At 43.1% G+C, this 13,529-nt stretch overlaps 1 protein-coding gene across 1 annotated transcript in view; it reads right to left on the bottom strand.

The window, feature by feature from the left end:
* Positions 1-13,265, bottom strand: part of BACH1 (BTB domain and CNC homolog 1) — a 78,542-nt gene extending 65,277 nt beyond the window's left edge. The window contains exon 1 of the mRNA XM_023726671.1: positions 12,881-13,265. The gene's annotated coding sequence lies outside the window, so the exon portion shown is untranslated. The remainder of the gene's footprint in view (positions 1-12,880) is intronic.
* Between the last annotated feature and the right edge of the window lie 264 nt (positions 13,266-13,529).

Raw genomic sequence — 13,529 nt, 5'->3', positions numbered from 1 at the left:
TTGTTAAAAAGGTTGGAGAGTGAGGTATGTCTGACCTCCACCTCATAGGAATCAGCTTTGGGCTGATGACAGTGATTCTCACTCCCCCTCCTGAAGTGAGACGAAGGCCTGTCCCCACCCCACTACAATACCAATAGCCTCAGAGTCACCAGATGGCAAAGTCAATCCTCTTAAGCAGCCTCTCAGCAGCATTCAACAGGCTGATCATTTCCTCCCTGAAATCCTCTCGCCTGGCTTCCAGGGTATCACAATCATCTGATTCCCACCTGCCTCACTTGTCAGTTTTCCTTGCTGGCTCCCGCTCCTCTTCCAAACCTCTAAATGCTAGAGTATCCAGAGCTTAGTCCTCGTATCTCTGCTCTTCTCTGCCTGTCTGCACAAACTCCTAGGTGAACTCATCCGCGCCCACAGCTGGGACATGATCACTCATGGACTGGCATATACTCCCATATTTCTGTGTGGTCGAGACCTGCCTTCTCCCTTGAACTTCATACCCATGTCTTCAACCGCAATTACTTATATGTCTAACAGGCATCTCGAATTTCACACGTCTAGAAATCTTGGTTCTCCCCACCCCCTAGTGAGGTTATATATCAAAATATTAACAAGGATTACTTCTAGGTAATTTTTACTTTCTTTGTTAAGTGTCTGCATTTTCAAATTCTTAATAATAAATACATATTTCTTTATAATCAGAAAATATTAGTAGAAATAAGCAACACCTACCAAAAAAATTTGCCTTGGTTAAAAATGCAGTTCATATTAATTTCCATTGTGTTGATGCCTCCCAAGGAATGCCAAATACTTCTTCCTTCTTTATAAGAGATTTCCCTCTGTCAGCAGTGAACAGTAGTTCGTGACTCTATGGAAAATTCATGAGCAACTCTAAAGCACAGCAGATCCACTAATACCTTTGCAGTAATCACTAAAGAATAAATTAAATGTCAAAGAAATCTAAAATGAAAAGGTGGTTTGTTGTGGAAGGGGTGTGACTCATCAAGTCAGGAGGTCAGCCTCTGTGAAACTGAAGTACCTCCTGCCTTACTTATAAGGAGCCCTGGTGGCGCAACAGTTAAGCGCTTAGCTTTGGCGGTTTGAACCCACCAGCCGCTCTGCGGGAGAAAGATGTGGCACTCTGCTTCCATAAAGATTTACAGCCTGGGAAACCCTATAGGGCAGTTCTACTCTGTCTTACACAGTCACTATGAGTTGGAATTGACTTGATGGCAGTGGGTTTGGTTTTGGGTTTGGCCCTACTTATCTCACAAAGTTCCTTCACATAAAGCCCTTTGAAACGTATAAAGTGCTAAACAAATACACAGAATTATGAAATCAAGTTCTAGGCTGTTTAACACTATAGCAGGATAACACTGGAAAGAACAGGAGCACCGGGATAAAATTCAGGCTCTGCCTTAACTGCCGGGTGATCTTTTGCTATCTAGCTTCTCCAGGCAGAGTTCCTCGTCAACAAAACGGCACCCACACCGACTTACCTTAAGGGTTAGATGATATAGTGCATTTCACATCACAGTGTCTGGCACAGGACCGTTAGTATCATTATTTCCATTACTATGCAAGGGACCAAAAGGAAGCTGAGTTTTAAAGGGTTCTACAAGTCTAAGAACCATGTGACAAAACACAGAGATTGCTGGGCCATTTACAATAAAAATCCAGTAAGCCTGGTAAGGACCTCAACAAGGTAGAAATATTAAAAACTGCACACGTCTGTCCAAGATAATTGCGGATTTTACAGAACCAAAGAATTTCTAATTGAAAGAGCACGTTCATCTAGTCTTACGTTACACTTACGTTATATATGAGGAAACTGGGGGCCTGAGAGATTCAGTAACTTAAAGTCAAAAAGTTCTGCCCCCAGGTCCAAATATTACACTTCAATGAAGTGGCATGTTGTGGGGGTAGGGGGCTAAAAGGGGAGAGGGACAGAAGAACCCAGAGTAAAGGGCCTCGAGTGACCTCTAATAATGGGTATTTAAGTAACAGCAAAAGTTCCCTTATTACTCAATATTTGGTTAATTAATTTCTGATTAGTATTTCTTGGATTATATAACCAATTTTGTATATCATTAAAAGGAACCTGACACTAAATTATGCTGAAATTAAATCAAAGTCTATAGTTATTCACAGCTGCATATGGAAAATTCAACAAGGAAGGGATACCAGGAGACATTTCACTAAACGCTACTTTTATTACAGAAGTGTCAAGCGCCTGCAGCTTATCTGAAGATTCTTCATATGCCATTCTGTTTTCAAACTATAAAAATTATAACCTTGATCCAATTTTTTTGTTCGTTTGTTTGGATCCTGGAGGAGGTCAAAGTCCTAAAACTAGTTCAAGGTCAGAATGACCAGTAACTGAAAAAAACAAGAGAGAACAGCAACAAAAAAAGTGCCCCTCAAATTCCCAGTCATTCCTTAAACCCCATCTAGCTCCAGCTCATATTAAAAAAAAAAAAAAAAGTTTTTGAGTAGAAAATAAAGGAGTAACAGTAAAAGGAATGTTAAGAAACAATTAAATGAGGCAGCAGTTACAAAGCAGAGCAATCAGATTAACACACAAATCACAGATCTGTGACTTTTTAGTTCCAGCAGAGATACTAAATTCAAATGCTTTATTTAAAAATAACTAAATCCACTAATCCCTGTGAGCTACCACAGTGCTACCATATCTCAGTATACTTACCTAAACTCAAATGTTTAAATTCATTTTTGTTGCTTATGCTTAACTTAGGAGTCAAAATAATCATTTTTAAAATGGAGATTCCCAAGCTTTCCAACCTAGCCCTCAAAAGCTACTTTCTCCTAAAACCAAAACCAAACCCAGGGCTGTTGAGTCGATTCCAACTCATAGCGACCCTACAGGACAGAGTAGAACTGCCCCGTAGGGCTTCCAAGGAGCAACTGGTAGGTTTGAACTGCCAACCTTTTGGTTAGCATCTGAAAGCTTAACCACTGTGCCACCAGGGCTCCACTTTTCAATAATATATAAGATTTAGTCAAATAATTAATGATCTGGGCCTGTGGAAAAAGGCTGAAATACCTCAATTTCAAATATTACTGAGGAAAAACTGAGTAGGTAAATACTGTTTCATTTTACCTGAGACAGGAATTAGTTCAGCAGCATTATAAGTCTCTCTAAATTCTAAAGCAGTAACATTTCAGAATCCTACTCTGACCACTCACCACATTCCATTAAGTTACTCTCAAACAGAAAAAGCAACTAGCAATTAATTTCTAGTTTGTGAATTTACACCGTGTTCATGTATTATTTTCTTGCTTTTCACAACAACACACAAACACCACCCTGACACTGACGGAAGGAGCAAGAATAAAACGCATGAAAGTAAACGTACGAGAGTGCTCTGAATGGTTCGGGGGAGCGACAGGAACATGTGAGGGTGTTTAGCGGTGCTACAGATCACTGCAGAAACCTAAGGCGGCGTTATTCCTGAAGTCTAAGAAGGATGATGAATTCACCAACAGGACAGCTTTCCCTCCTAGGGTGGGAATGACGGATGTACACAGAAGGGCTGTTCCTGCTTGGATTCCTGATTCAAAAGTTTACGTTCCAAAGACTCCTGGCCTGTCCAGATATCTACTGACCGTTCTATTTGAGCAAGGCTTACACTCAGTAGTGACCACAGAGATCACAGGCAGGGCACGCTTTTCAGATGAAGAGCTTGTCCTCTTGGTATAGACACAACTAGCAGTTACAAAGGGGTCCCCAGGTGGCATAAACAGTTAAGCGCTCGGCTACTAACTAAAAGGTTGGTGGTTAGAACCCACCCAGAGAGGCACGTCGAAGAAATGCTTGGTGATTTGCTTCCGAAAGGTCACAGCCATAAAAACTCTAGGGAGAGCAGTTACACAAGGAAACATGTGGGGTCGCCATGAGTCAGAATCAACTCAATGGCAACTAGCGGTGGTGGTGGTGAAGTTCCAAGACATAATTATATGTTCTCCTTCCCTGGAAGTATTAAAAGAATGACAAAGGACGTTAGAACTGTTGAGAATACTGAAAGGCACAGAGTCCTTCCATACATAATTTTTTGGTAGAAAAGGGAATTTTCAAATTTTTTTTAAATAAAACATTTTACTTGATTTGATTTTAAAAGTAACACTTTATCATCGTAGAAATTATAGCATCAAAATTTTTTACAAAGTCTCCTTAAATTCCAAATCTAAAGACGACTCATTTCCTTTTTCTACTTAAAAGTACCTGCCTGTGTACACACAGGTGTGCAGCAGTGGTGGTAGAAGCAGCAGACAAGGATGACACTGTAGACTGCCTGCCAACGACCATCCACCCCTCCTTATATTCTAACTAAACCTTGTGGTCACACACCTTCCCTCTACCCTACGCCATGTGTTTCTGGGGAAGCACACCCCAAGATGAATCACAATCAATTTAAGCCAATTGAAAACAAAACCAAACCCGTTGCCATTAAGTCGATTCTGACTCATAGTGACCCTATAGGACAGAGTAGAACTGCCCCATAGGGTTTCCAAAGAGCAGCTTGTGCATTCCAACGGCCAATCTTTTGCTTAGCAGCTGAGTTCTTGACCGCTGTGCCAACAGGGCTCCTCAAGCCAGTTACAGTAGTCCAATTTCCCTTGACATTGGCTGGTTTAGACATGGGCTGTATGCAATGTTGGACATGAACAGAGAGGAGCAAGATGGGACAGCATCTATTACGAAGCTTTGGGGAAAGTTTTTTCTGACTGATGGACACTCTGGAAAAAAATAGCTTTCTTCTTCGAGAAACTCAGTAATATCTACCTGTGACACTGGAACTTGTGGCGGCCATCTTGCAGCCCTAAGAAGAACTACCAAGGACAAAACCAGGACATTGCCTGCATCTTCAGCCTTTTTCCACCAACCAGATCCTTTCCACAAGCATCTAAACACACACACACACACACACACACACACACACACACACACACACACAATCTTTCTGGCCCAACCTCTCCTGACTGAAATCTCTCACTTCTAGTCTACCCTTCCTCACAGGTAAGCATCTCAAAAGAGCTATCGATATAACAAGCTGTTTTCTCCACTAAACTATGTATTCATCACTGGCATTCCTATGGCTTTCCTGATTTCCCCAAATTTAGCCTTCTCGTATTCTAGGGTCCCAAGGAACATTTTACATGTTGCTATCGCAGTCCTACTCTGACACACATGGGGTCGCTATGAGTCGGAATCGACTCAATGGCAACTGGTTTTTTATTACAGCAATTAACACGTTCACTGGTAATAGTTTTCTTATCTATTAGATTATAACTTCTGGGAAGTTCTGTATTGCCAATATCTAGAAAAGTCCTTGGTATTTTAAAGGCATAAATTGTTTGTTTCACGAATGAAATGTAACCCCTAATACCTAATATATAAGCATGCCACAAATGTTAAAATGAATTTAGCAACACTACAATCTAAACCCACTAAGTGTTGAATTTTTGTGTATCTGTGTGGTGTGTGTGTGTGTTCAGGGACAGGGGTAGCATACACAGTGTTATGGATTGAATTGTGTCCCCCCAAAATATCTGTCAACTTGGCTAGTCCATGACTTCCAGTACTGTGTGACTGTCCACCATTCTGTCATCTGATGTGATTTTCCTATGTGTTGTAAATCCTATCTCTATGATGTTAATGAGGTAGGACTCAATCTATACGATAAGATTGTGTCTTAAGCCAATCTCTCTTGAGATATAAAAGAGAGTAGCAAGCAGAGAGACATGGAGACCTCATACCACCAAGAAAGCAGTGCTGGGAGCAAAGCGTGTCCTTTGGACCCAGGGTTCCTGCACGGAGAAGCTCCTAGTCCAGGAGAATGTTGATGACAAGGACCTTCCTCCAGAGATGACAGGGAAAGAAAGCATTCCCCAAGGAGCTGATCCCTGAATTTGGACTTGTAGCCTACTAGACTGGGGAAGAATAAAATTCTGTTTGTTGAAGCCATCCACTTGTGGTATATCTGTTATAGCAGCAGTAGATAACTAACTCACACAAGGAGATAAGAAACCATAAGTGCCCCGAAACTTAAAAACACATTTACTTTTTGCTCTCCAGGGAATAGCGAGCTGCACAAAGTTAATTCAACAGAGGAGGGAAGAAAGCGTCCACACTGATACCTGGGAGGTAACAGGGGTTAGCACACTGGAGCTCCTCTGCCCCTGCTTAGTACGCTGCCAACCTGCTCCAAACAGGAGAAGGTGTCCCAGCCCGCCTAGGGGCTGGAAGAGACAAACTAGGCCAGTGATAACAGGCAGGCATGCCCTCAGAGCCAAAACACATTTAAAAAAAAAAAAAAACCTAAAGAAACTTACTCACTCTAGAATTTGATCAAGACTCGTTGACAGTCCTTTACCACACAGACCCATTTAAGGAGGAAAGTCACATAGTAGCTACAGACTCATCCCCAACTGGCATTTCCTTCGATTTCTCTGGATAACAGCTCAGACTGAAGGCACGGAGGCAAAGAACCCTATTCAGCTCAGCAAAGTGCTTTTTTATTGCAAAAGCCTTTTACTAATGTGTTGGGAAACGTATTAAAAAGAGTCAATGGCTTTTTTTGTTTTCCTTCACACTTCTCTGTCTAATTTGAGAATGCAATGACTCCTAGCTAGGGGAGACTCTCTAGCCATGCTGCGAATACTGCTCGGATAAGCAGAGTCTATATAAAGAGACACTAAGTATTTGGAAAATGAAAAAAGGGTCCTCAGCCAAGATTTGATAACTACTTTACATTTTTTAAAATAACATTTAAGTGCAAAACACACATAGATAAAATTACTGGTCTTACCAAAAAACCACGTACTCTGAAATCACAGCCTATTAAATTACGTATTAATAAACCTTTTACAGCTGCACATTTTATGACACGCTCTCTGAGGGATGAGTAACTCCACTGATTTAGCCGACTTCCTAAAGATGCTGGCACACTTCGAGGAGGAGGGCATTAAGGGTATAAAGACACTATGAGGCAGGGAGGGGGAGATACCATGTGCAGGAAGGTGAGTGGGTCTCCTTAGTAGCAGGGCCTTAAAGAGTTCGCCTCCTTTGGCAAAAACCATCTCCCCTGGGAGTACTGGAGGCAGACAAGTCAATAAGAAGGTGGGGAAGCTGGGGGTGTCCGGGAAGGAAGAGATGTGAACGCAACACATCTCCCTTACTCTACCATTTAATCCATAGCCTTGGAGGTGGGACAGTGCGAACACCACAGAAACTGAAAAAAATGACCCCACTATATAACACTTTTTAGTGCAACTCCACTTTAATGAAGGGGTAGAGTGCAACTGCCCATCATGACTGATTTAACCTAAGAAATGACAAAAAAATGAAAATCTATTTACCAGATAAAAACTGGGGATGATTATTTTATTACTAAAAGTATTCTTCTGAATAAGGCATGCATGCAAAAGCTGGACAATGAATAAGGAAGGCCGAAGAAGAATTGATGCCTTTGAATTACGGTGTTAACGAAGAGTATCGAACAGACCGTGGACTGCCAGGAAGAATGAACAAGTTTATCTTGGAAGATGTACAGCCAGAATGCTCCTTGGAAGTGAAGATGGTGAGGCTTTGTCTCACATACTTTGGACATGTTATCAGGAGGGACCAGTCCCTGGAGAAGGACATCACGCTTGGTAAGATAGCGGGTCAGCGAAAAAGAGGAAGACCCTCAACGAGATGGACTGACACAGTGGCTGCAACAATGGGCTCAAACACAGCAACGACGGTGAGGATGCTGCAGGACCAGGCAGGGTTCCATTCTGTTGTACACAGGATCACTATGAGTCGGAACCGACTCAATGGCATATAATAACAAGGCATTAAGTAAATGATTTATATTTACTTTGTACAGGCCATGATTTGCACACAGTTTCAGCTGCATTCAGATACTGTTTTCAAATTGTGCCAGTGCTGAGAAAGGAATCCTTAGCAGCCAGGTACCTTTACAGCCTGCCCGCCGCGCCCACACACCAGTCATTAACCACCAAAAGCCTGGCAACTTCTATTCCTTTGTTACTCATGTTTGCTTTGGAACCATTTCTATTACTCTATTTAATATTTTCTAAACTGTCCCTGATCCTAAATAAAACAAAGGATCTTTTCCAGACGAGTAATGACACTAAAGAAAGAGTATTCAATGTGTAAGAGATTTAACATCTAGACAACCCAAATTATACTTCATTCAGTTCAATCCTATGTCAATCACAGGCAAAGATAAGTCACAAGACAAGTTTTCTATCTCAAGAGATGAAATAAAATGATTTAAATCCAGCTGCTTCCTCAGTAACCCAGTGACAAAAACAGAAAATAGAAGTCTAAATGACACAAAAGAGTTTCAACTCTGTACACACTTAACATAACTTAAGAGGTACAATGCATAATGTTCTCTCCTTCGATTAGTTAAAAATTCCCAAGTTTCAAAACCACAAAACTAGAATGAACCCACAGGATACCATTCAGTGCAGTCAAGAATGGTTTACTGAGCAAAAGCGGCAAAGGTGCATTCAGCGTGCCATGGGCGATAGAGAGGACACAGATCTTCGCCACGGAGAACCTTACCCTCCAATGAAAGGACGGCCAGATGTCTGGCACCATCTGAAACACGAGCGGGTGCGAGGACATGCTTAGAAGCCTCATGATAAACATATCCAGAGTTTACCACAGATAAATTTTCTATATTAGCATACACTCGTCATCTAAAGAAAATACTTGGAAGTAACAGGTTAATTCACATTCCAAATGTCCCCAAGAGACTGGATGAAGCACCAAATGAGAACCAAGAAAGCCTGGTTCTGTGCTGACAGCAAGGAGCAGGGAGAGAGTGGCCAGTTTTACTGAACATGCTGGGGCCACAATATCATCAGCTCGAATGTGGTGAACAAACTAGATAAAGAATGACAAGTGTTTTTCATTTCAAATGCCAATTCCTATTAACTGGGGGTGACTGCCTCTAGAGCACTCTGCTGAGACTGTTACGATTCCTTTCTGTAAAAAGCTATGTCCTTATTCCTCGCTCTAAGAAGCTGTGTGCCTGAGATGATGCTACTCAGGATGTATTACTCACCCATCGGCTCTCCTCGCTCTCCCTTGCGATCAACGGCTACGATTCGGCTCACGGAGGCCACAAAACCTGGCTGCGCAACGAAGCACCTCCCTGACTTTGGAGAACAGATGGTCACAACTAACATCTATGGATGTTTAACATGTGGCTGGCACTGTTCTAAGCACTTCACTTATATTAGAGGAGCCCTGGCGGCGCAGTGGTTACGTGCTCGGCTGCTAACCGAAAGGTCGGTGGTTTGAATCCACCAGCTGCTCTGCGGGAGAAAGACGTGGCAGTCTGCTTTTGTAAAGATTCCACGTGCATGGTTAAGAGCTTGGCTGCTAACCAAAAGGTCAGCAGTTCAAGTCCATGGGCCGCTCCTCAGAAACCCTATGGGACAGTTCTACTCTGTCCTATAGGGTTGCTATCAGTTGGAACTGACTCGACGGCAACAGGTTTGGTTTCAGGCGACCTGTATTAATACATTTAATCCTCACAACAATCTCTCTGATGTAGAGCCCATTATTCTCATCCCCACTTTACAGATGAGAAACTGAGGCAGAACTAGGTGAAGCAGCTTGCCCAAGGCCTCAGACGTGATAAGCAGCAGAGCCGAAACTGGCCCTGAGGCTGTCTGGCTCCAGATCCTCCACGTTTTTGCTTGCTGCTTCTCTGTACAGTGGTCCAACCCATGACTTCAGTTCCCCAAATGCAGTCAGGAAGCCAGCAGCCCAGCTTTCATGGTGGTGGAAGTCTGTCTTTTATCTGCAGCCCTGAAATGTTTACTCTCTCCAAGGGGCCTGGATTCTGACAAATAGCACTCAAATCACCCAAACCTTGGCCATCAGCAGATTATTTCACATCTTTTTTAAAAGTCAAAATTATCTCATCAGTCATCTGTTCCACCATGTAAAATAAACCCTCCATTAAGTAGAATCCTCAGGAAATGTGGGTTTTAGGGTTAAAAGAATTCTCCCATTAACAGAGCATTAGTCAGAAAATTGGAAGGGGGGAGGCGATTCCTAACACATTAGTCTTATGGGAACAGGGGAGCGAAGAGACTCTGACAATTGGTCATTTTCAAGGGCTCTGCCATTGTTATTCTGAGCATCTCTCACAACGGGGTGTAAACGGCGTACGGCATCTGAGGTTTAACTGAATAGTAAATACTAACCACCGCCACCAACATGCCTCAGAGGTTGCTCTTCTGAATAAATCCCATTCTCCTAAGAGAGGGAAATGCCACATCCAAAGAGTTTTGCTGAATTTACAGTTTTATTAATCCTCGTTAAGGGAGTGTAAACTTGGAGGAAAAATATTCAGACTTCAAGGACTAAAGATTATAAAATAAATTTTTTAAAAAGTTGTTATATACATAGTATACTCCAATGTATAAATTATCTTCAGGTGTTCCCACTGCACCTTTTTATATATTACTACACTTATGGTTAATACACTTGGCTGCTAACTGAAAGCTGGAGGTTCAAGTCCACCCAGAGGTGCCTTTGAAGAAAGGCCTGGCAATCACTGCCAAAAGAATCCGCCACTGAAAACTCTATGGAGCACAGTTCTCCTCTGACACACATGGGGTCATCATGAGTAGGAATCAAATGGACAGCAACTGGTTGGTTAGACACTTAAGATAATGCATTATATACATTAAGCAAGCTAACTACTTGACTTGTATTAAATTCAAAATATTAACTGTATCAAATATAATGGGCAATTGTTGTTATTTCCACCCCAGTCATCGACAATGTAGAAAGAAAGAAATTTACACTCAAGCTTCTCATCTTTAAAGTATAAAGAAAACAGAACTACATATAGAATAAACATTAAATGAAATACTAGGAGCACATCAAGAAATGATAACTCTTAAGAGCAAATCCGAAGTTAAAAAAAAAAAAAGCAATCCAGTTGTTGAAAGAATGTTATTGGGCAGGGGTTAACAACTCTTTATGTTCTCCAACAGAAAGAAAGTATACTCACACTATATAATATGCATGTACTACTGTTAATCTGGAGCCCTGGTGGCGCAGTGCTTAAGAGCTCGGCCGCTAACCAAAAGGTCGGCAGTTTGAATCTACCAGTTGCTCCCGGGAAACCCTACTCTGTCCTATAGGGTGGCTCTGAGTTGGAATCAACTTGACAGTTAACAGGTTTGGTTTGGTTTACCGTAGATCCATACCTTGAGGCTTGATATCTTTTTTATTTTACATAAAAGTAAATTTTTTTAAGTCAAAGTTTTAATATTTTCTTCTCAAATGAATTATCTTGCACCCCACCTTGTAGACACTACTACCTGAAACATCCATGATTTTGAATCTCCTCTAGTCTCCAACTTAAAGCAACAGCATTAATCAGTTTTTCTAATACAAAATGTTTTGAATGAACTAACATCAACAAAAATTACAGTCATTCCTTTGATTACAAGTAAGGTCTATACCCCCCTCACCCCACCCTACCCACACATTTTCCATGTGTAAAAGGTGTTTGCAATGGGAACTAGTATGTTTGGGTTATGCACTCCTGTTTAAAGCATGGAGAAGTAATGTTACAAGATGTAACAACCAGGATGTAACCACAAGAGCATCAAATACCAAGAGAAAGAGACAGATACATATGGTTTGCCTTTCATTCAGAAGGCTCTTTTTAGACTGACCCAAGGAGACCTGTGATTTCCACCCAATGTTCTCCTTACCCTCCAGTCTTTGCCACCAGCGACTGCTAGTGCAGGCATGAAAAGCCACAGGTCATGAAAACCAAAAGGAAGGTCCCTTCTGTGTTCTCACAGAGAATTTTTTTTACAAAGAACAAATTAAGTCACTTTTTGAAATGTACAGACCACACAACAAAAATCCCAAAAGCAGGAGGGAAGGAAAAAAAAAAAAACCTACAGTAAGAGTAGTAACTACTTTGTGACAATCCTGTTTGGTGGGGTATTCCTACTCCTAGCTGCAAGCCTGGCCAGCCCCAGCTGTACCCTGCACAAATGCATTCCCAGGCAGCAGGTCACCAGCCTGCTGTGTTTAAACACCACCTCAGCACCACTGAGCCACTTCCTGAGAGTGCACTTGAACAGCACCTACTGATTACCTGTCTGGAAACAGACAGCCCCCGCTGGGTCCCCTTCAGCTTTTGAGTGCTCCCTGCTTTTACAGTGGAGGCATGTGATGACAGTATCTGCACCAGCTGTTCCTAATTACCTCTCGGGCTGAGGCGAATGACTCAGCAACCCAACTTTTTTAAGGAGAGTCATCCTACCTTGTCATCCAACCAACCTACTGAACAATGGTAAACCACTTGGCACAGCCAGAGGTTACACAATAACAACAATACTAATCACTAGACTAAGGACACCCCCCCCCAAGTCTGACTCACCAGGAGCCTCTCCTCCCTAGACTTCCAAAGGTCTCCAAAGGCAGAAGTGACAAGTCTCCAAGCCCAGCCCAAGTCGTTGCACCACTGCCTAAGACCAGGAAGAAGCAAGCGGACCTCTTCCCATTTCTCCGCCTGACCATGGGAAGCGCTCAAGTATAAAACCAGGAACACTTCGGTGTTTGCATCCTTTATCTTTATGGGCTTCCTTGAAACTGCCTTAAAATGCAAACCCTCTGGGATTTAAGGAGTGTTAAAATAAACGCACAAAGACCTAGTAATGACATACTCCACGGCTAAAAGTCCCAACACTGATGTAACTCTCCAAAAAGATTAGCATCCCTGCAAGTCTTTGTTCCTTTCAACACGACACTGTAGCTTGTTTTTCCCACACACGTTCTTCCACAATTACTAGCACACCCTACCTTGAATCAGCCCAAGTTTCAGGCAGAAGGCTCCCTGCAAAAAAGCACTCTGCACAATTCTACTCAATGACATGAAACTGCCGTGTAAGAATGAGAAAGCTGTGGCACTCGAGCTACATCAGACGACGAGCACAAAGCTGGTGTCTCTATAATCAACACCCACTCTCCCCATACTGTGAGAGTCTTCATTACAACGTGCGGGCAAAACTCCAACAAAGGAGCCATGGGCTCTCCAGTCCCCAAAACCGTTCCTCATAAATGCAACGCGGCAAAGTAGTATTTTTTCGCCCGGCCACGACTTCAGCCTTTTTTAGGTGATTACAAGGCGACAGACACCCAGGCTGAAAAGAGCGCACGGCCGCGGCTGCGGAGGGTGGTGGGTGCGGGCGGGAGGACAATGCGAGTCGGCGGCCAAGCCGCGAGGGCGCTGCTGATGTGTCACGGCCGGCGGCCCGGGCTCGAACCCGGGGCAGGCGGGCGGGCCGGGCTCGGACCCGGGGCAGGCAGGTAGGCAGGCAGGTGAGGCAAGCGGGTGCGCCGGGCTCGAACCCGAGGCAAGCAAGAGGGGAGGCGGGTGGGCCAGGCGCGGACCCGGGACAGCCTGGCGGGCCAGGCTCGGACCTGCAGCAGCCGGGAAGGCGGGCGGGCG

Source organism: Trichechus manatus, unplaced genomic scaffold (assembly GCF_000243295.1).
Source record: "Trichechus manatus latirostris isolate Lorelei unplaced genomic scaffold, TriManLat1.0 scaffold00012, whole genome shotgun sequence".
Classification (NCBI taxonomy): Eukaryota; Metazoa; Chordata; class Mammalia; order Sirenia; family Trichechidae; genus Trichechus; species Trichechus manatus.
Note: the sequence above shows the minus strand (reverse complement) of the source record. Positions and strands in the feature narration are given on the sequence as shown.